Source organism: Jaculus jaculus, chromosome 4 (assembly GCF_020740685.1).
Source record: "Jaculus jaculus isolate mJacJac1 chromosome 4, mJacJac1.mat.Y.cur, whole genome shotgun sequence".
Lineage (NCBI taxonomy): Eukaryota > Metazoa > Chordata > Mammalia > Rodentia > Dipodidae > Jaculus > Jaculus jaculus.
Window position 1 is genome coordinate 19,286,811 of NC_059105.1, and position 19,513 is coordinate 19,306,323.

Consider the following 19,513-nt stretch of genomic DNA (forward strand, 5'->3'; position numbering starts at 1 on the left):
GGTCAGCCTGGGCTAGTGCAAAACCCTACCTCAAAAACCAAAATAAAATAAAATAAGGGCTTTACCTCACTCCAGCCTTCTGTGCAGGAGTTCTCTGTACTCTTTAAGTTCCATCTATAATCTAGTGAATTCTCTCTAAAAAAAAAACCTTCAAAGAAATTGGAGAACTAGAACCAAGGGAGGAGGAGTATACTAGGAAAGACAGTGGGTTTCCTGGTTTTATTTAAGCACAAGTATAAGATGTACATAAGCTGTTTATTCATTTTCTTCACTGCGCAGCCTGGCGTTGGGATTGGTGACTCTAATAGCCAGTGGGACCGCTCTTTCCACAATGGCTTTGCAGTCTTCAAAGAAACGTTGTGAGCGATCTCAGCACAGGAAGATTTGTCACACATTAGGAGCACTTCCAGCTCCTTGACGTTGTGGACCAGGAACTTCCGGAAGCCTCTGGGCAGCTTGTGCTTTGTTTTCTTGTTGCTCTCATAACCGATGTTGGGCATCAGAACTTGGCCTTGAATGTTCTTTGTACACTATTGTCAATACCTCTGGGTCTCTGCCAGTTACGTTTAATTTTGACATATAGGTCTGACTGGTGCCGGATGAACTTCTTGGTCCTCTTTCTGACAGTCTTGGGCTTCACCAGAGGTCTGAGGGCAGCCATGATGCCAAGCAGAAGGTGGTGGCCACCTCCGCAGGCAGCGCTGAACAAAGCTTACTTAGTTTTTTTTTTTTTTTTTTTTTCCAGGTAGAAAAAACTCTACTCAGGCTGATCTGGAATTCACTACGTAGTCTCAGGGTGGCCTTGAACTCATGGTGATCCTCTACCTCTGCCTCCCAAGTGCTGGGATTAAAGGCGTGCGCCACCACGCCTGGCTTTATGTCTTTTATTTTTAGAAAAATAAAATGTCAGAAAGGATTCTGAATTCATTACAAATGAAAGTTATTTCTTCAGATTAAACTCTCCATCCCCATTTCTCATTTTCTTCTTTTTGAGGCAGAGTTTCACTATCTCCTTCCTCTGCCTCCTGAGTGCTGGGATTAAAGGCGTGCACCACCACGCCCGGCTTGCATTTCTCATTTTCAAATGATCTGCTATTCCCACCTTTTCTTTCTAGCAATGATAGCTGGACCTTGTTACCCCTTTCTCCCAGCCCCTAGTGTTGTACTGTATATACATTTATGTATTTTTTTTGTTTTTTTAAAATGTTTATTTTTTTATTAGCATTTTCCATGATTATAAAAAATATCCCATGTTAATTCCCCCCTCCTCCCACATTTATGTATTTTATTTATTTATTTGACAGAAAGAAAGAGGCAGAGAGAGAGAGAGAGGGAGGGAGAGAATGGGCGCGCCAAAGCCTCCAGCCACTGCAAGTGAACTCCAGATGCATGCGCCCCCTTGTGCATCTGGCTTATGGGGGTCCTGGGGAGTTGAGCCTTGGTCAACTTTGCAGGCAAACGCCTTAATCACTAAGCCATCCCTCTGGCCCCTAGTGTTGTACTTTAAAACCAGTATTTGGTGAAGCATCAGAGAGAAAGTGAGTACAAGGAGAAAAGGAATGTGCCTGTCCTAAGGAGTCGAGGAGAACTTGTATGATTCCGGAGGTCACCATTTGCTGAGCATTTACTGTGTGCCAGGGCAGCCCATGGCGGTTTCTAAGGATGAGGTGAATGATGCAGTGTGGGCATCTGGAAAAGCACAGGGTTCTGCCAGTTTTTTTTTTTTTTTTTAAGGTAGGGTCTTACTCTAGCCCAGGCTGACCTAGAACTCTCTCTGTAGTCCCAGGCCCCAGGCTGGCTTCAAACTCACAGCGGTCTTCCTATCTTTGCTTCCCAAGTGCTGGGATTAAACATGTGTGCCACCATGTCTGGGTCTACCAACTTTTATCTCCATCCCTTTGCTTTGGCTTTCCATTTCTGGAAGCTTATAACTTAGGGACAAACATATGCCCAAGGCCTTCTGAAAACATTTTGGCACTTTCTAAGTGTGTGTGTGTGTGTGTGTGTCTGTCTCTCTCACTCTCTCAAATAAATAAATTAAAAAATTAAAAAAAAAAAAAGAAACACTTTTTTGCTTTCTGTGCTGGAGAGGTTGCTACGAATCCTAAGGATCTGGGTTTAATTCCTCAGGACCCATATAAAGCCAGATGCACAACGTGGCATATCCATCTGGAGTTGCTTTTTTACCTCTTTTTTAAAATTATTATTTATTTATTTATTCATTTTCTTTTTTTGATGTAGGGTTTCACTCTGGCCCAGGCTGACCTGGAATTCACTATAGCCGCAGGGTGGCCTTGAATTTATGGCGATCCTTCTACCTGTGCCTCCCAAGTGCTGGAATTAAGGGTGTGCACCACCATACCCGGCTGGAGTTCCTTAATGGTGGCTAGAGACCTTGGTGTGCCCATTTTCTCTATATGTATCTGCTTTTCTCCCTAAATAAATAAACCTTCTCTTGCTCTCCACACCCTTGCTGCTCCCAGTGGCTCAGCACACTAAGCAAGCACTCTACCACTGAGCTAATCCCCAGCTCTGGAACGGAAGTTCTTAACCTTCAGTTTGTTTTTTTTTTCTTCTTCGAGGTGAGGGTCTCAATCTTGCTAAAGTTCACCAAGCACTCACCCTGTAGTCCCAGGCTGGTCTCCAACTCAGTGCTCTTTCTATCTCTGCCTTCCGAGTAATGTGGGCTTAAACGTGTGCGCCACCATGTCTGGCCTTACCCCTCAAGTTTTCTTTTCTTTCCTTTTTTTTTTTTTTTTTTTTTTTGAGGTAGGGTTTTGCTCTAGACCAGGGTGACCTGGAATTCACTATGAGGTCTCAGGGTGATCTCGAACTCACAGCGATCCTACCTCTGCTTCCCGAGTGCTGGGATTAAAGACATGTGCTACCACGCTCTGAAAAACTGACGGGAATCTTTCCGTTAAGAGGACTCCGTGGTTAGAGCCTGTGTTGGGGCCGTGAATTGATCCCAAACACCCAAGGAGGTAGGGGATCATGAAAATGGATGGTCTACGAGTGGGATTACTCGAGAAGGTACGCATAGCAGATTTATTAAGTAGAGAATGGCAGCCAGATTATGAGTTTTTCGGAAAACGACGGATCATGCCGTCCACGTTATGCAGCCAGCCTAAAACCGGAGCGCTTTCCGTCCAGGGGCGGCAGGCCGGGGTGGACTAGGAGGGAGTGGGCGCTCTCAAGTCCTCTCCAGCTGTCACATGCCAGCACTCCAGTAAGAGTTCCCAGTTCTCCCGGAAGGGAAAGGGCTTTGAATTTCAGCCTCGCCATTAGCCCTAGGATGACACATAACACACACACACACGCGCGCGCAAAAAGGACAACACGGGACGAAAGCCGTGGAAAAGTTCTAGCTTGGAGGAAATCAGCTCGTTGAGAGCTGCGGAGGTTCTCCTGAACTGCAAATAGGCACCGGATTGGGTGCCCAAGAGCCACGAGTCACAGGCTCTCTGGCCGGGATCCACGTTTGGACACCAGCTCAACTCAAGGGCGGGCGGGGAGCTGAGGCCCAGGGGCCCCCGTGTGCGCCTGCGCGCCGCCGCCGCCCCGCCCTCTGCCAGCCCTGCATCCGGGTCTCGGGCAGGGGCGTGTCCGTGCTGAGGGTCGGGCGGGGGGATGGAGAGGGGGAGGACGTCGTGGGAGGCTGGCGAGAGGGGAGGGGAGCGAGGCGGGCCGGGGGCGGGGCGGAGCGCGCGCTGTCACGTGACGTGCGTGGCGACGTGTCGGCCATCTTGTGTTGTTGAGGCTGAGGACTGACTTGGGTTCTGAGAGACTCCCTGTCCCGGACCGCAGGTAACCAGTGACTCGGTCTCTCTGTTCCCCCGTCCGGCTGCGCTCGGCGCCGCGTCCCCGCCGCCGCGTCCCCGGCCTCCCGTCCCCGTCGGCGTCCCCGCCGCCCCGGCCCGAGCGGCCGCATGGACACCCACGGGCCGCCCGGGTCGCAGCGGCTGTAGCCGGCTCGGGGCGTCCGACGTGGGGACAGGGTCAGGTGCGGGGCCGGAGGGAACCTCTGGCCGGGCGAGGCCGTGGGGGGAGGCGCCTGGCGCGTCTCGGAAGCCCGGAGCCTTCCCCCTGGGCCGCGGACCCCCGCGGGCATCGCGACGGGACCGGGCACGGGAGGAGGGCGGTGGGGCTGGGCAGTGTCAGGCCGGCTCGCCCCGGGTCACAGGGGCTCGCCTTCCGCGTCTCGGGGGGCCAGCCCTCCACGCAGCCTCGGGGTACCCCGGGTCACAGCTGTTGCGAGCCGACAGCTGCTCCTGCCGGCCCCCTGCCTCCACCTGCCCCCGGGAGGTGCGCCCCGGCCTCCGCCAGCGAGCAGGATGAGCGTGGGGACCGGGGAGAAACGGCTTCCCTGGACCAGGCCGAGGCCAGGTGGAGCCATGATCGGGTCCTTGGGACCCGAGGCTAGTGAAAGTAGAGTCCGTGGCCTCTCTGGGCACCCGAACGGTCACGCCAGGTTGGAGACGGGCGCTCGTCTTATGTGTCAGCAGTTCCCCCACGAAGCACCTCGAACACTCACAGTTGTGTGGCCGAAATGTAAATCATGGGAGCCGGGGAAAACGGTATGAAAGAAGCAAGCTTGTATTTGGGAAGCTATAACGTTGCTTTGCATTGATCCAGTACCGTCTCCTTCCCCCACCCCTCGTTTTTCTGAAAGTCAAAGCACTCAAACACACCTAAGTCTCTGTATGAAAGGTAAGATTCCATTATAACTTGCAAGAAATTAGGAGGAATGGCTTCCTGTCCTATATATGCCTTGGATTAATAGGCAGTTTTGTATTCAGGGAAGTCTTTCCTTAGGTAGTGTTTCCTTTTTACAGTTGGATGATTTCCTAGATTAGGAAATTCTGTCATCCTTTCTGTACATCCATTTTCGTCCTTCTAATATTTGTAGCTGTGGACTGACAGTTTGTCCATTTTCATTAGAACACAAAAATACTTTGAGCCATTGGAATTTTCTTGCATTTTGCTAGTGTAGCAGCTTTTGGATTGCTTGAAGTGGAAATGTGCTGTTCTATTATATCAGGTGTTGACACCAGAAGACACTAGAAAACCATTTTGAGATGGCATGTATCTGCAAAAATGTCACGATAACTTCCTTGGTAGTTAACACTGAGGTTAGAACTTCATACCCTTTTTTTGACGTGGCCTTCAGAGTTTAGAGGCTGGTCGAAGAAGGAACCATGTGTTGCCATTCATTGCACAAACAGCACTTACTACATTGTTGTATGCTGAGAAACAAAATTTTCTGTCTCTGGGGCTGGGGAGACAGCTCAATGGGTAAATCACTTGCTGCAGAAGCATGAGGACTTGAGTTTGAATCTCAGTGCCTATGTAAAAAGGCTGGGCATGGCGGCATATGCCTGTAAATCTCAGTGCCAGGGAGGTGCAGATAGCAGGATCCCTAGGGCTTGCTGGCTAGCTAGCTAATGTCAAATTGGTGAGCTCCAGGTTTAGTGAGAGACCTTGCCTCGAAAAAAAGTAATATGAGGGCTGCAGAGAAGGCTTAGCAGTTATGGTGTGTGCCTGTGAAGCCTAAGGACCTAGGTTCGATTCCCCAGTACCCATATAAAGCCAGATACACAAGGCGTCATATGCATCTGGAGTTGGTTTGCAGTAGCTAAAGGTCCTGACCCACCCATTCTCATTCTTTCTCTCAAATAAAATGTTTTACAAAGTAAGGTGGGAGCTGGGCGTGGTGGCACACGCCCTTTAATCCCAGGCGTCAGGAGGCAGAGGTAGGAGGATCGCCCTGAGTTCGAGGCCACCCTGAGACTACATAGTGAATTCCAGGTCAGCCTGAGCTAGAGAGAGACCTTGAAAACCCCCCTCCAAAAAGTAAGATAAGGTGCCAAGTGACTCCACACATGGCATGCACACATATGTGGACCACACACATGAAAAATAATTGTCATGGTGGAGTCATTACTTAACGTATAAGTAAATACTTAGGTAAAATATACAGATGTTCCTTTACTTAATGATAGGGCTATGTCCCTGTAAACAGTTTTAAGTCAGAAATGCATTTAATATACTTTAACCTTCTGGACACCATAATGTAGCAGCAAATGTACTGTAGAATCTTGTTTCTTGCTTGTGAATATGGGGCTGGGTTTTGTGGCTCTCTACCCCTGGCCATGATGACTGGGGAGAAATATACCACCCAAGGATACCCAGGAAGGTTTCTACTGGACACATACTTTTTCTTTTAAATTTTAATTAATTTATTTGATAGTGACAGAGAGAGAGAGAGGGGGGGGGGAGAGGGAGAGGGAGGGGAAATGGGCACGCCAGGGCCTCCAGCCACTGCAAACGAACGTGTGCGCCCCCTTGTGCTTCTGGCTAACGGGGGTCCTGGAGAATCAATCGAGCAAGCGCTTAACCACTAAGCCATCTTTCCAGCCCAACACATACTTTTTTTTTTTTTTTTTTTTTTTGAGGTAGGGTTTCACTATAGGCTGACCTAGAATACACTCTGTATTCTCAGGGTGGCCTTGAACTCATGGTGATGCGCTACCACGCCCAGCTTTTTTTTTTTAATTTTTTTTTATTATTTATTTATTTGAGAGCGACAGACACAGAGAGAAAGACAGATAGAGGGAGAGAGAGAGAATGGGCGCGCCAGGGCTTCCAGCCTCTGCAAACGAACTCCAGACGCATGCGCCCCCTTGTGCATCTGGCTAATGTGGGACCTGGGGAACCGAGCCTCGAACTGGGGTCCTTGGGCTTCACAGGCAAGCGCTTAACCGCTAAGCCATCTCTCCAGCCCTTTTTTTTTTGAGGTAGGGTCTCGCTTTAGCCCAAGCTGACCTGGATCTCACTATGTAGTCTCAGGGTGGCTTTGAACTCACGGTGATCTATCTACCTCTGCCTCCTGAGTGTTGGGATTAAAGGCATGCGCCACCAAGCCCAGCCACATGTTCTGTTTTTACATCATGGTAAAGTGGAAAAATCTTAAATGGACCATTTCTATGTCAGGGATCATCTACATTGTACTGGTAAGTAATGTAAGGAAAAAAATGAGATAGGGGAAACAGGGTAATATTGTAGGAAGAGTCAAAGTATTTAAACAAATTGTGTTTATTTTGCAAGCCGAGTGAGACAGAGATACACACAGAGAGAATGGGTGTGTCAGGGTCTACAACTGTCCCCCCCCCCCCAGGTAGGGTCTCACTCTGGCACAGGCTGACTTGGAATTAATTATGTAGTCTAAGGGTGGCCTCGAACTCACAGCAATCCTCCTAACTCTGCCTCCTAAGGCATGTGCCACCACACCCGGCCCTACAGCTGTTTTGAATGAACTCAGGTGCATGTGCTACTTTGTGTGTCTGGCTTTCTGTGGGTACTGGGAATAGAACCTGGGTTGTTAATGCTTTGCAGGCAAGCGTCTTAACCACTGAACAATCTCAAAATATTTTCCTGTCCTTTTAATTTTGTTTCTTTTTAATTTTTTAAAAGTTATTTGAGAGAATGAGAGAATGGACATGCCAGGGCCTTCAGCCACTGCAGATGTACTCTAGACACATGTGCTACCTTGTGCATCTGGTTTATGTTGGTCCTTTGGCTTTGCAGGCAAATGCCTTAACTGCTAAACAATCCTCCAGCCCTATTTTTCTTTTTTTTTTTTTTTTAGTTTTTCGAGGTAGGGTCTCACTCTAGCCTAGGCTTTGTAATCTCAGGCTGGCCTTGAATTCACAGCATCCTCCTACCTGGCCTCCTGAGTGCTGGGATTAAAGACTGGTGTGCCACAATACTGGGCTAATTGCCTTTCTTTTGTCTTTTTGGTGGAATTGGAGATTGAACTCAGGGTTTGAGTGTGCTGGGCAAGGTACTCAATGAGTGAGCTACATCCCCAGTTGTGGAGGGGTCAATTTTAAATTAAGTCTCCTGAAGTGGCTTTATGGGTAAGCTCAGATTTGTTCTGATAGGGAAAAATAGTGAAGAGACTCCAGGCTAGGAGACAACAAGGGCAAAGACCCTGTGACAGAAACTGAGGTGAGAATTCAGAGGTCTGCTGGATAAAGCACCAAGGCTGGCCTAGGCTGGAGACAGGAAGGGAGATTAATAAGAATGTGCATACCCACCTCTTTGTTAGGAATATGTGCTGGATCTTTCACTGTTCTGGAATCTTCATTCTTTTCTGTTGTGACTTGTGTGTGTTTCAGACAGCGTCTGGCATGCAGGAGCCTTTAACCACTGAGCCATTTCTCCAGCCCCAAAACCTCAGCTTCTCAGGTGGTGAGGTTTCCGGTGACTTTGAAAAGAAAATCAGATTCTATAGATTTGTGCCAACATACATCCCCTATTTATTTTCTTTGGAAAAAATCAGGAAATTACAATGAATTATATTTCCTAAAAGTAATATTTTTTACAAAATATTTTTATTTATTTAAGAGAGAGATTGAGAGAATGGATGTTCCAGGGCCTCCAGCCACTGCAAACAAACTCCAGACGCATGCACCACCTTGTGCATCTAGCTTACGTGGGTTCTGTGGAATTGTACTAGGGTCCTTTGGCTTTGCAGGCAAATGCCTTAACCACTAAGCTGTCCCTTCAGGTCTAAATATTTATCTTTATTTATTTATTTACTTGAGAGAGAGAGAATAAGTGTGCCTGGGCTTCCAGCCACTTTAAATGAACTCCAGATGTGTGCACCCCCTTATGCATCTGGCTTATGTGGGTCCTGGGAACTGAACCTGAGTCCTTTGGCTTTGCAGACAAGCGCCTGAACCATCTTTCCAGCCCCTAAAAGTAAGTAAGTTTTTAAATGAGATTACTGCAAGACTGCCTGGAAGTATTTTTCAAAAGAATGGCTTTTTGCCAGGTGTGGTGGTGCACACCTTTAATTCCAGCGATAGGGAGACATGTAGGAAGATTACTGTGAGTTCAAAGGCAGCCTGGGACTACCGAGTGAGTCAGGGCAGCCTAGGCTAGAGTGAGATCCTACCTTGAAAAATTCAAATCCAAAACAAACAAACAAACAAAAAAACCAGGTTTGTTTCTTTGTGTGGGTGTATGGGCATGTCAGGGTCTCTTACTGCTTCAAATGAATGTCGTACGTTTGGCTTTAAGTGGGTGTTGGTGAACTGAACCTGGGCTATAAGGCTTTGCAAACAAGTACTTTGAATCACTGAGCCCTCTCCAGCCTAGGAATGGCTTTTTTTTTTTTTTTTTTCGAGGTAGGGTCTCACTGAGGAATGGCTTTTTAAAAAAAATTTTATTTATTTATTTATTTGAGAGCGACAGACACAGAGAGAAAGACAGATAGAGGGAGAGAGAGGGAATGGGCACGCCAGGGCTTCCAGCCTCTGCAAACGAACTCCAGATGCGTGCGCCCCCTTGTGCATCTGGCTAACGTGGGACCTGGGGAACTGAGCCTCGAACTGGGGTCCTTAGGCTTCACAGGCAAGCGCTTAACCGCTAAGCCATCTCTCCAGCCTGGAATGGCTTTTTTTGACTCAGGGTCTTTAAATTGTTTTTTTAAGTTTTACTTATTTGCTGACAGACACTATGAACGTGAATGGGTGCACCAGTGCCTCTTGCCACACTGCAAACTAACTCCAGATACGTGCTTTGTTTTGGGCATCTGGATTTACGTGTGTACTGGGGAATTGAACCTGGGCTGACTGGCTTTGCAGGCAAGTGCCTTTAGTTGCTGAGCCATCCCCTGTTTCCCGTCCCCCCCCCCCCCCCAAGGTAGTGTCTCACTCTAGCCTGGAATTCATTGTGTAGTCTCAGGGTGTCCTTGAACTCAAGGTGATCCTTCTACTTCTGCCTCCTGAGTGCTGGGATTAAAGGCATGCACCACCATGCCTGACTTTTTTTAAAAAAAATTAATTAATTTATTAGAGAGAGAGAGAGAGAGAGAGAGAGAGAGAGAGAAAGAGGGAGGGAGGGAGAATATGAGAATGAATGGGTGTGCCAGGGCCTCCAGCCACTGTAAACGAACTCCAGATGCATGTGCCCCCTTGTGCATCTGGCTTAACTGGGTCTTGGAGAATTGAAATGGGATCCTTTGGCTTTGCAGATAAATGCCGTAACCACTTAACCACTGGCTTATTACTATTATTTTTTTTGGAGGTATGGTCTCACTCTAGTCCAGGCTGCTCTCTAACTGCAATTGGGAGGCTGTGGTTGGAGGATCACTGTAAGTTCAAGGCCAGTGTGAGACTACATAGTGAATTCCAGGTCATTCCTGGGTTAGAGTGAGAAAACAAAGAAGGGGACCTTAAACCTAGCATTCAGGATGCTTAGATAGAGTTGCGATGAGTTCTAGCCCAGTCTGGGGCTACAGAGCATGTTCTAGGTCAGCCTGGCCGAGTGAGAACCTGCTGGGGAGTGGGGTAGGGGGATGAAAGTATCTTTGGGATAGGCCTGGTGGCACAGGCTTGTAATTCCAGCTATTACTAAGGCTGGTGGTGGCACATGCCTTTAATCCTAGCACTGGGGAGGCCTAGGTAGACATAGGATCAGTGTGAATTCCAGGCCAAAAACAAACCAAAAACCAAGAGGGCTGAAGGAGGATAGCAAATTCAAATCCCACTTGGGCTACAGGGTGAAGTCAAGTCCAGCCTGGTCAATTTACCGGGACACTATCTTAAAAAAAAAAAAAAAAAAAGAAAGGCTGTGGTACATGCCTGAGCTTCTAGATTCAGTTCCCAGTACTGGGAAGTAAATAAATAAAAATAAATCATTGGAAATTCCAGAGACTATTTGGCAATGTAGGAAAATGAATTTCCTTTAAGTTTGGAACAGGTGATTCAGGAAAATAATGAAGAATCACTTAGTATATTGAAGCATCCATAATTGATTAGTAAAAAAATTAATTCCTTTTTCTTTTCTTTTTTTTTTTTGTTTTTTGAGATAGGGTCTTGCTCTAGCCCAGACTGACCTGGAATACACTATGTAGTCTCAGGGTGACCTTGAGCTCACAGTGATCCTCCTATCTCTGCCTCCCAAGTGCTGGGATTAAAGGTGTGTGCCACCACGCCTGGCAAAAATTTAATTCTATACAGTTCAGTTTACTGTTACTCTGAATTCCGTGAATGGCCATTTTGTGTATAGTGTTTTCCATGTCTTCACTCTAACCTTTCAGACAAGGTCACTATCTGCTTGATCTGATGTGTTTTTATGTTTTTTTGAGGTAGGGTCTCACTATAGCCCAGGCTGACCTGGAATTCACTATGGAGTCTCAGGGTGGCCTTAAACTCATGGTGATCCTCTTACCTCTGCCTTCTGAGTGCTGTGGTTAAAGGTGTGGGCTGCTACCACGCCTGGCTTTTTTTTTTTTTTTAACATTTATGTTATTTTTAAAAAATACTTATTTGACAGAGAAAGAGGGAGAGAGAATGGGTCTCCAGCCATTGCAAATGAACTCCAGACACCTGTGTCCCCTTGTGCATCTGGCTAACGTGGGTCCTGGGGAATTGAACCTTGGTCCTTTTACTTTGCAGGCAAACACCTTAACTTCTGAGCCATCCCTCCAGCCCTTAAATATTTTATTTTTATTTATTTATTTGAGAGAGAAAGAAAGAATGGGGGCGGGGAGAATGGACACGCCAGGGCCTCTAGCCCTGTAAACGAACTCCAGATAAATGTGCCACCTTGTGTATCTGGCTTACGTGTGTCCTGGGGAATTGAATCTGGGTCCTTTGGCTTTGCAGGCAAGTGCCTTAGCCACTAAGCCATCTCTCCAGCACTTAATCTAATGTTTAATAGTTAGAGGAAAGTTTTTTTTCGGCGGTACTTTGTTTTTTTTCCATATTCATAAATGGCCATTTTATATATGTCCATTTTAATTTAGCTTACCTAAAGAATTTACGCACGCATGCACTCATGTATATGTACATATATAAATATTTTTATTAGAGAGAGAGAGAGAGACAGTGATTATGGCCATGCCGGGTCTACTTTCCACTGCAAATGAACCCTAGATATGTGTCACTACATACATGTGGCTTTACATGGGTACTGGGCAGTGGAACCCTGGCTGTCAGACTTTGCAAGCAAGCACCTTTAACTGGTATGCCATATCTCTAGTCTGGATTAATTTTTTTTTTCCTTCAGGTTTTCAAGGTCGGGTTTCACTGTAGTGCAGGCTGACCTGGAATTCATGATGTGTAGTCAGTCTCAGGGTGGCCTTGAACAACTCACTGTGATCCTCCTACCTCTGCCTACTGAATGTGGGATTAAAGGCTTGCGCTATTATGCCCGGCTAATTTTTTTTTATTATTTAATTTTATCTATTTATTGTTTTGTTGTTTGTTTGTTTATTTATTTATTTATTGGTTTTTTGAGGTAGGGTCTCACTCTATCCCAGGCTGACCTAGAATTCACTCTGTAGTCTCAGGGTGGCCTGGAACTCAGTGATCCTCCTATCTCTGCCTCACAAGTGCTGGGATTAAAGGCGAGCGCCACCATGCCTGGCTGATTTGAAGTATAAATAAAATTAATTTAGGGCTGGAGAGATGGCTTAGCAGTTAAGGTGCTTGCCTGCAAAGTCAAAGGACCTAGGTTCGATTCCCCAGGACCCATGTAAGCCAGATACACAAGGTGGCACATGCATCTGGAGTTTGTTTGCAGTGGCTGGAAGTCCTGGAGTGCCCATTTCTTTCTCTCTACCTCTTTCCCTCTCACAAATAAATTTAAAATTTAATTTAATTTATTTAAGCAAGAGAAAGAGGTAGAGAGAAAATGGGCACTCCAGGGCCTCCACTCCCCAGTCATTGCAGTCATGCTCCAGATGCATGCACCACTTTGTGTATCTGGCTTATGTGGGTCCTGGGGAGTTGAACGTGGGTCCTTTGGCTTTGCAGGCAAGTGTCTTAACTGCTAAGACATCTCTTTGTAGCCCAATTTGAAGCATTTTTGCTGGGGATTTGTTTATGACAAATGATTCATAATAGGTTGCCTCAAAGTCATCTAAAGGTAGGGTGTGAATGGAGCTGTGAATTAGCTAAAAGAGTGCATAATGATTGATGATAGAGATGAAACTGTTTTGACTAATTTTCTCTGTATTCATTGAATTTTTGAAATTAGATTTCCAACTTATAGTTTCTTTGATGTCATATTAGTCTGTTTATTTTCATGACCACATTTTAATACTCTGTACATGTATTCACTTTATAATGGAAGATGACGCTTGCTGTCTGGGAGGACTTTTTTCTTTTTTCTTTTTTTTTTTTTTTTGGTTTTTCGAGGTAGGGTCTCACTCTAGCCCAGGCTATCCTGGAATTCAGTCTCAGGGTGGCCTCGAACTCATGGCAATCCTCCTATCTCTGCCTCCTGACTGCTGGGATTAAAGGTGTGCGCCACCACGCCTGGCTAAGGACATTTTTGTATAGAGAGATTGTTGTTGACCCTAGCCCTTCTAAAAGATCTTTGGTTTGTGCCATTTTCAGTAACTGATTTTGTTTGCAGTTTTGTGACCTCTGCTTATTAAATATTTCATCCTTTCTGTTTTCTGTAGTGGGACCAGTCTTATTAGGGTGAATTTACAATCTATGTTGGTGTTAATCCACATAATTTACAGGCAAGTTAAATTATCATTTTTATTTAACAATTTGAATTTTATTGTTGTAAAAGTCTGAACCCAAGTATTTTTCCCCCGACTAGTGTTTTTATTTTATTTTATTATTTTAATTTTCAATGTTTTATAATTAACAGCTTCGATGATTGTAAACAATATCCCATGGTAATTCCCTTCCTTCTCCCCTTTCCCCTTTGAACTTCCACCCTCCATCATATCCCCTCCCCCTCTCAATCATTCTTTCTTTTATTTTGATGTCGTCATCTTTTTCTCCTATTATGATGGTCTTGTGTAGGTAGTGTCAGGCACTGTGAGGTCATGGATATCCAGTCCATTTTATGTCTCTGGGGAGCACGTTGTAAGGAGTCCTACCTTTCCTTTGGCTCGTACATTCTTTTTGTTGTTGTTTTGTAGATGGGCTAAGGTTTATTCATTTGCTTAACATTTAAAAATGTTTCATTTACTTCAGTAACATGTCAGACAATTAAAGTTCCCATTAAAACACTTGAAATTCGGGCTGGAGAGATGGCTTAGCAGTTAAGCGCTTGCCTGAGAAGCCTAAGGACCCCGGTTCGAGGCTCGGTTCCCCAGGTCCCACGTTAGCCAGATGCACAAGTGGGCACACGCATCTGGAGTTCGTTTGCAGAGGCTGGAAGCCCTGGCGCGCCCATTCTCTCTCTCTCCCTCTATCTGTCTTTCTCTCTGTGTCTGTTGCTCTCAAATAAATAAATAAATAAATAAATAAAAATTAAAAAAAAAACACTTGAAATTCAGAAAGTCACAGATCAGGACAGGGAAGTTCCCAGCCCCATTCCTGAGGTGGGGTGAAGAAGCTGAGCCAGAACTCCATCCTGGACTAGGCTTCTCTGCTAAATTGAGATTACCATGAGAGAGGACCACCTTAGTCTCATCTGAATGAAGAGAAGACAACTGCTTACAGGGAAGAAAGAACTAGATTGTAGATGGGGACTGGCTCTTGGTGAGTCATTGGGAAGACCATTCAGTTGCTTGGGAAAAGTAGTTTCTAGAGTCAAGGGGCTGGACTAAGGGTCAATATTCTGCAGAGGTCCTCTTCCCTTCAGTGACACTTTCTTTTCTCAGTAGCAAGAAACCTAAAATCCAGAGAAGCCATTAACCCCTCTCCCCTCAGGGCTGTAGCCTGAGAACATGTCCAGGGTAGATGGAGGGTCAAGACAGTGACTACAACTTCACTGGGCTTCCTTAATAGGTGAGCAGCCAGGGAAGAAGCTGGTATTGCTGCCCAGAGCTCGCTTCTTTTTCTTTCCTGGAGCCTTATTTTCTTGTAATTCTGTTGCTATATGTTTAGGTTCTTGGTGGTCAAAGGAGGGAATAAGATAGTCTTCCTTAGCTGGATCTGATCTGTATCACACAACTCTCTTAGGATCTGGCCTTGCTGGTGATTCTAACATTTTGTGGGGTGACAGCTACAGGCCACATTACAGTCTGAACTTTGCCTCCTGCACCCATATTATTTATTCCCACACCAGCCCTTGCAGAAACACCCTTGGATGTTCTTCCTGGACACCTTAACTGACTTTGTTGGCTTCCATTCCTCATCATCCCCATCATCACCATAACCATCACTGTTGCCATCCTCATGTTCAGTCACAGAAAGCTCTGAATAATATTTGACAATCTTGTCCAGGTTTTGCTTCATACACTTTTTGGCGTTGGTGGGACATATTCAAAGGATTGCTTATACACTCTTTTTGTCACCTTTTCTGCAGTGGACCCTGAGCCTTGGAAGGAGTGATAGAGATATTGAGTGCTAAGCAGTTCTCTCCCTTGACTAGTGTTTTATGGTAATAAAGTTGTAGGATTTTCATTAATTTTTTTGTTTTGTTTTGTTTTTTCAAGGTAGAGTCTCACTCTGGCCCAGGCTGACCTGAAATTAACTGTATAGTCTCAGGGTGGCCTTGAACTCATGGCGATTTTCCTACCTCTGCCTCCCGTGTACTGGGATTAAAGGCGTGTGCCACCATGCCCAGCTTGATTTTCACTAATTTTTGATGCTTCAAAGAATACTTTTCAAAAAATAGTTTTATTTAATGAGTAAGCTTTCTAACTTTCTTTTTATTTCTGTATTTTTACTTGCTTCTTCTTATTATATATATTTTATTTATTAGAGATGGGGCGGGGAGAATGGACATGCTGTAGATGAAGTCCAGATGCATGCATCACTTTGTGCATTTGGCTTATGTGGGGCCTGGAGAATTGAACCTGGATCCTCAGGCTTCCCAGGCAAGCTCCTTAACTGCTAAGCCATCTCTACAGCTCTATTTATTATTACTATTTTTTAACTTTACTTTTTTGAGAGAGAGAGAGAGAAAGAGAGAGAGGGAGGGAGGGAGAGAGAGAATGGGTGCGCTAGGGCCTTAAGCCACTGCAAATGAACTCTAGATGCATGCACCCCCTTGTGCATCTTTCTTACATGGGTTCTGGGGAATTGAACCCAGGTCCTTTGACTTTGCAGGCAAATACCTTAACTGCTAAGCCATCCCCCAGCCCCATATTTATTATTTTTTGAGACAGGGTCTCATTTAGTCCAATTCAATTTTATAGATGAGAAGGACCTTGAACTTCTGATTCTCCTGCCTCCAATTCCTGAGTGCTGGGATTATAGGCCTATTTACCCCACTGACGTTTTTTCCCCTTTCCCTCCTCTCTGCCTTCTTCTCTTCTCCCTTCCTCTCACTCTTCTTCCTTCCTCCCCTCTCCCTCCCCCCCAATCCCTCCCTTGCTGGGGGATCAAACCTAGGACCTTGTGCTGCCAGGCAAGTGCTTTACAACTGGACTACATCTCTCTAATCTGGAATTCCAATATTCTTGACCAGATTGCTATTTTTTTCTTTGTTATGTCCTCATGCAAATGAGTATATTAATTTGATAGGAATGTGAAATGATACCATGGTTGAATTGCCCTTAATTTTGGGTGATGTTAGGGGAAAAGGGAGAAATTTGAAACACGAAAGAATACATCCTATGTGACCAAACTTCATTTTACAAAAAATTTTATAAAAAAATTTCTTCCAGCTGAGTGTGGTGGCACATACCTTTAACCATAGCACTCAGGAAGCAGAGGCCCTGAGTTCAGGGCCACCCTGAGACTAATTCCAGGCTGTCCTGGGTTAGAGCAAGACCCTACCTCGAAAAACAAAAAGCAAACAAACAAAAAAAGTTTTCCGAATATTAAATGTTTCTTTACCTAAAATAATTAAGAAGCACAATTTTATATTTTCTTGTTAACTACGGAATTTTACTAACAAGGTTAAGGAGCTTGTGCTTTGAGTTAGACTCATTTGTTTTATTATCTAATTCTCTCCCCATTCCTCTGCTTAAAAAAATACAGAGGGCAGGGGCTCTAGTTAGATGAACTTCAGACATTGTTATGTGGCTACTTTTTCATTTTCCATTTTTTTCAAGGTAGGATCTCACTCTAGCCGAGGCTGACCTGGAACTCACTCTATAGTTCTAGGCTGGCCTCAAACTCACAGCTATCCTGAGTACTAGGAGTAAAGTAATGCACCACCATGCCCTGCATGGCTAGTTGTTTTTGCAAAATTATTTTATTTTCCACTTTTTACTAGTGGAAGTGGCTTTCTTAAGTTGCTTTCTGGCTGTTAGTAATATATATATATTTTTTTGGTTTTTCAAGGTAGGGTCTCACTCTAGCCCAGGCTGACCTGGAATTCACTGTGGAGTCTCAGGGTGGCCATGAACTCACAGGGATCCTCCTACCTCTGCCTCCCGAGTGCTGGGATTAAAGGCGTGTGCCACCATGCCCGGCAATATTTTTAATTTATGTCTTTTGAAGCAAGGTCTTACTGTGTAGCACAGGAAGGCCTTAAACTCTTGACCCTGCAACTTGAATTATAGACTTATACCACCATGTATGTTTTTAAAAATTTTTTTTATTCACAACTTCTATGATTATAAAAATACCCCATGGTAATACCCTCCCTCCCCCCACTTACCCCTTTGAAACTCCACTCTCTATCATACCCCCTCCACATCTCAATCAGTCTCTCTTTTACTTTTGATGTCTTGATCTTTTCCTCCTCTTATGATGTTCTTATTCAGGTAGTGTCAGACACTGTGAGGTCATGGATATCCAGGCCATTTTATGTCTGGAGGGATGATGATGTATGGAGTCCTGCCATTCTTTTGGCTCTTACATTCTTTCTGCCACCTCTTCTGCATTAGACCCTGAGCCTTGGAAGGTGTGATAGAGATATTGCAGTACTGAGCACTGTGGTCATTTCTTTCCATCATCGTACCTTCTGAGTTGTCCCAAGGTCAGGGATGTATTCCCTTCCCATTGAGGGGCCTCCAGTCCAAGTAGAGGGCAGTTGATTTCCCCCATAACAGACGTGCCGCTATTGCACCCGTTAGCTCATTTGGCCTGGCTGGCCAATTATAAGGCTTGCAGTGTCTACTGGTGAGTATCTTCACTGGTGTTTTCTCTTTCTCCCATTGAACTGCATGCAGAATAGCTTCTTCCAGCTTTCTGTCAGCTGGTCTACATGGAGGAGGTTATCAGCTCAGTTCCAGCAAGATTTCTCAGTGGCCTTGCAGCCCAAGTATATGGAGTATTCAGCAATAGGGTCTTACTATCTATTCCTGGTGGGAAACCAAGGGCCTCGGCAATGGCCTATAGTGCTTTGGGGGCATCAGGGATCTCCCTGGCCAACAACTCATTGGAAGATATCCCATCCCTGGCACTGAAAATTTTCTAGCAACAATCTATGTCTCCTGAGTGTTCCATTGTCCAATAAAGTAGGATTACATATGTTTTATTTATATCCTCTTAGGTTTTGATTAGCTGTCCCTCTACCTTTCCTTTACTCAGTCTCTCACTTGGGCCTTTTCACCCCCATTAATTTATTCTTCCACTTACATATATACAATACCATCCTATTAGGTACCCCCCTCCCTTCCTTTCTCTTCCCTTTCTAATATTTTATTATTTACTAGAAAGAGAGAGAGAGAGAGGGAGGGTGAGAGGGAGAGGAGGCAGAGAGAAAGAGAATGGGCATGTCAGTGCCTCTAGCCAATACAGACTAACTCCAATTGCATGTGGTCCCTTATGTGGGTCCTGGGGGAATTGAACCAGGGTCCTTAGGCTTCACAGGCAAATGCCTTAACCGCTAAGCCATTTCCCAGGCCCCACCATGTCTGTTTTTGCTAGCATTCACTTGATTTTACTTAAGCTAAAAAACTGTTTGTAGCTATTGTGCTTCATTGTACTTTTTTGTCACTTGAAATCCACTTGTGGCTTTTTATGATTGTTTCAAAACAGTGTTAAACAGGGTAGAGCTGGGCGTGGTGGTGCAAACCTTTAATCCTAGCACTAAGGAGGCACAGGTAGGAGAATTGCTGTGAGTTTGAAGCCAGCCTGAGAAATAGAGAATTGTAGGTCAGCCTGGACTAGAGTGAAACTTTTACCTTGAACCCCTACCCCCCCCCAAAAATAAAAACAAAAAACTCTAGGTGCCTGGAGCTTTGCTCCTAGACATTTTGGCACTGATGATATTCCTGGGGCTGAAGAAAGATTTGCATAGGTGGCATATTGTTGTGGTACTTACTGTTGCTTTCTTTTTTCTTTATTTATTTACTTGTGAGGGGGGGGAGGGAGAGAGAGAGAGAGAGGGAGGGAGGGAGGGAGAGTGGGAGGAGGGAGAGAGAGGGGGGGAGGGAGGGAGCGAGCGAGCAAGACAGAGAAAGAGAGAATGGGCATGCCAGGGCCTCCAGCCACTGCAAACAAATTCCAGATGCATGTGTGTCCTTGTGCATCTGTCTTTTGTGGGTCCTGAAGAATCCAACCAGGTCCTTTGGCTTTGTAGGTAAATGCCTTAACTGCTAAGCCATCTCTCCAGCCCCACTGTTACATAGTTTTGAATGAACCCCTAGATAATTAGTTCCTTAAAGCTCTGTGTCAGTGTGAATGAT

The 19,513-nt window shown here is 45.3% G+C and overlaps 1 protein-coding gene and 1 pseudogene across 4 annotated transcripts in view; one reads left to right on the top strand and one right to left on the bottom strand.

Moving 5' to 3' along the window:
- Window positions 1-255: 255 nt before the first annotated feature.
- On the bottom strand, window positions 256-661 carry LOC101609302 (annotated as a pseudogene).
- A 3,049-nt stretch (window positions 662-3,710) lies between these two features.
- The window catches only part of Gigyf2 (GRB10 interacting GYF protein 2), a 187,674-nt gene continuing 171,871 nt past the window's right edge, over window positions 3,711-19,513 (top strand). For 3 of the 4 annotated variants that reach the window (XM_045147288.1, XM_045147289.1, XM_045147290.1), the window contains exon 1: window positions 3,718-3,807. The gene's annotated coding sequence lies outside the window, so the exon portion shown is untranslated. Of the gene's footprint in view, window positions 3,808-19,513 lie in introns of all 4 variants that reach the window. The other variant, XM_045147291.1, reaches the window with a different exon arrangement.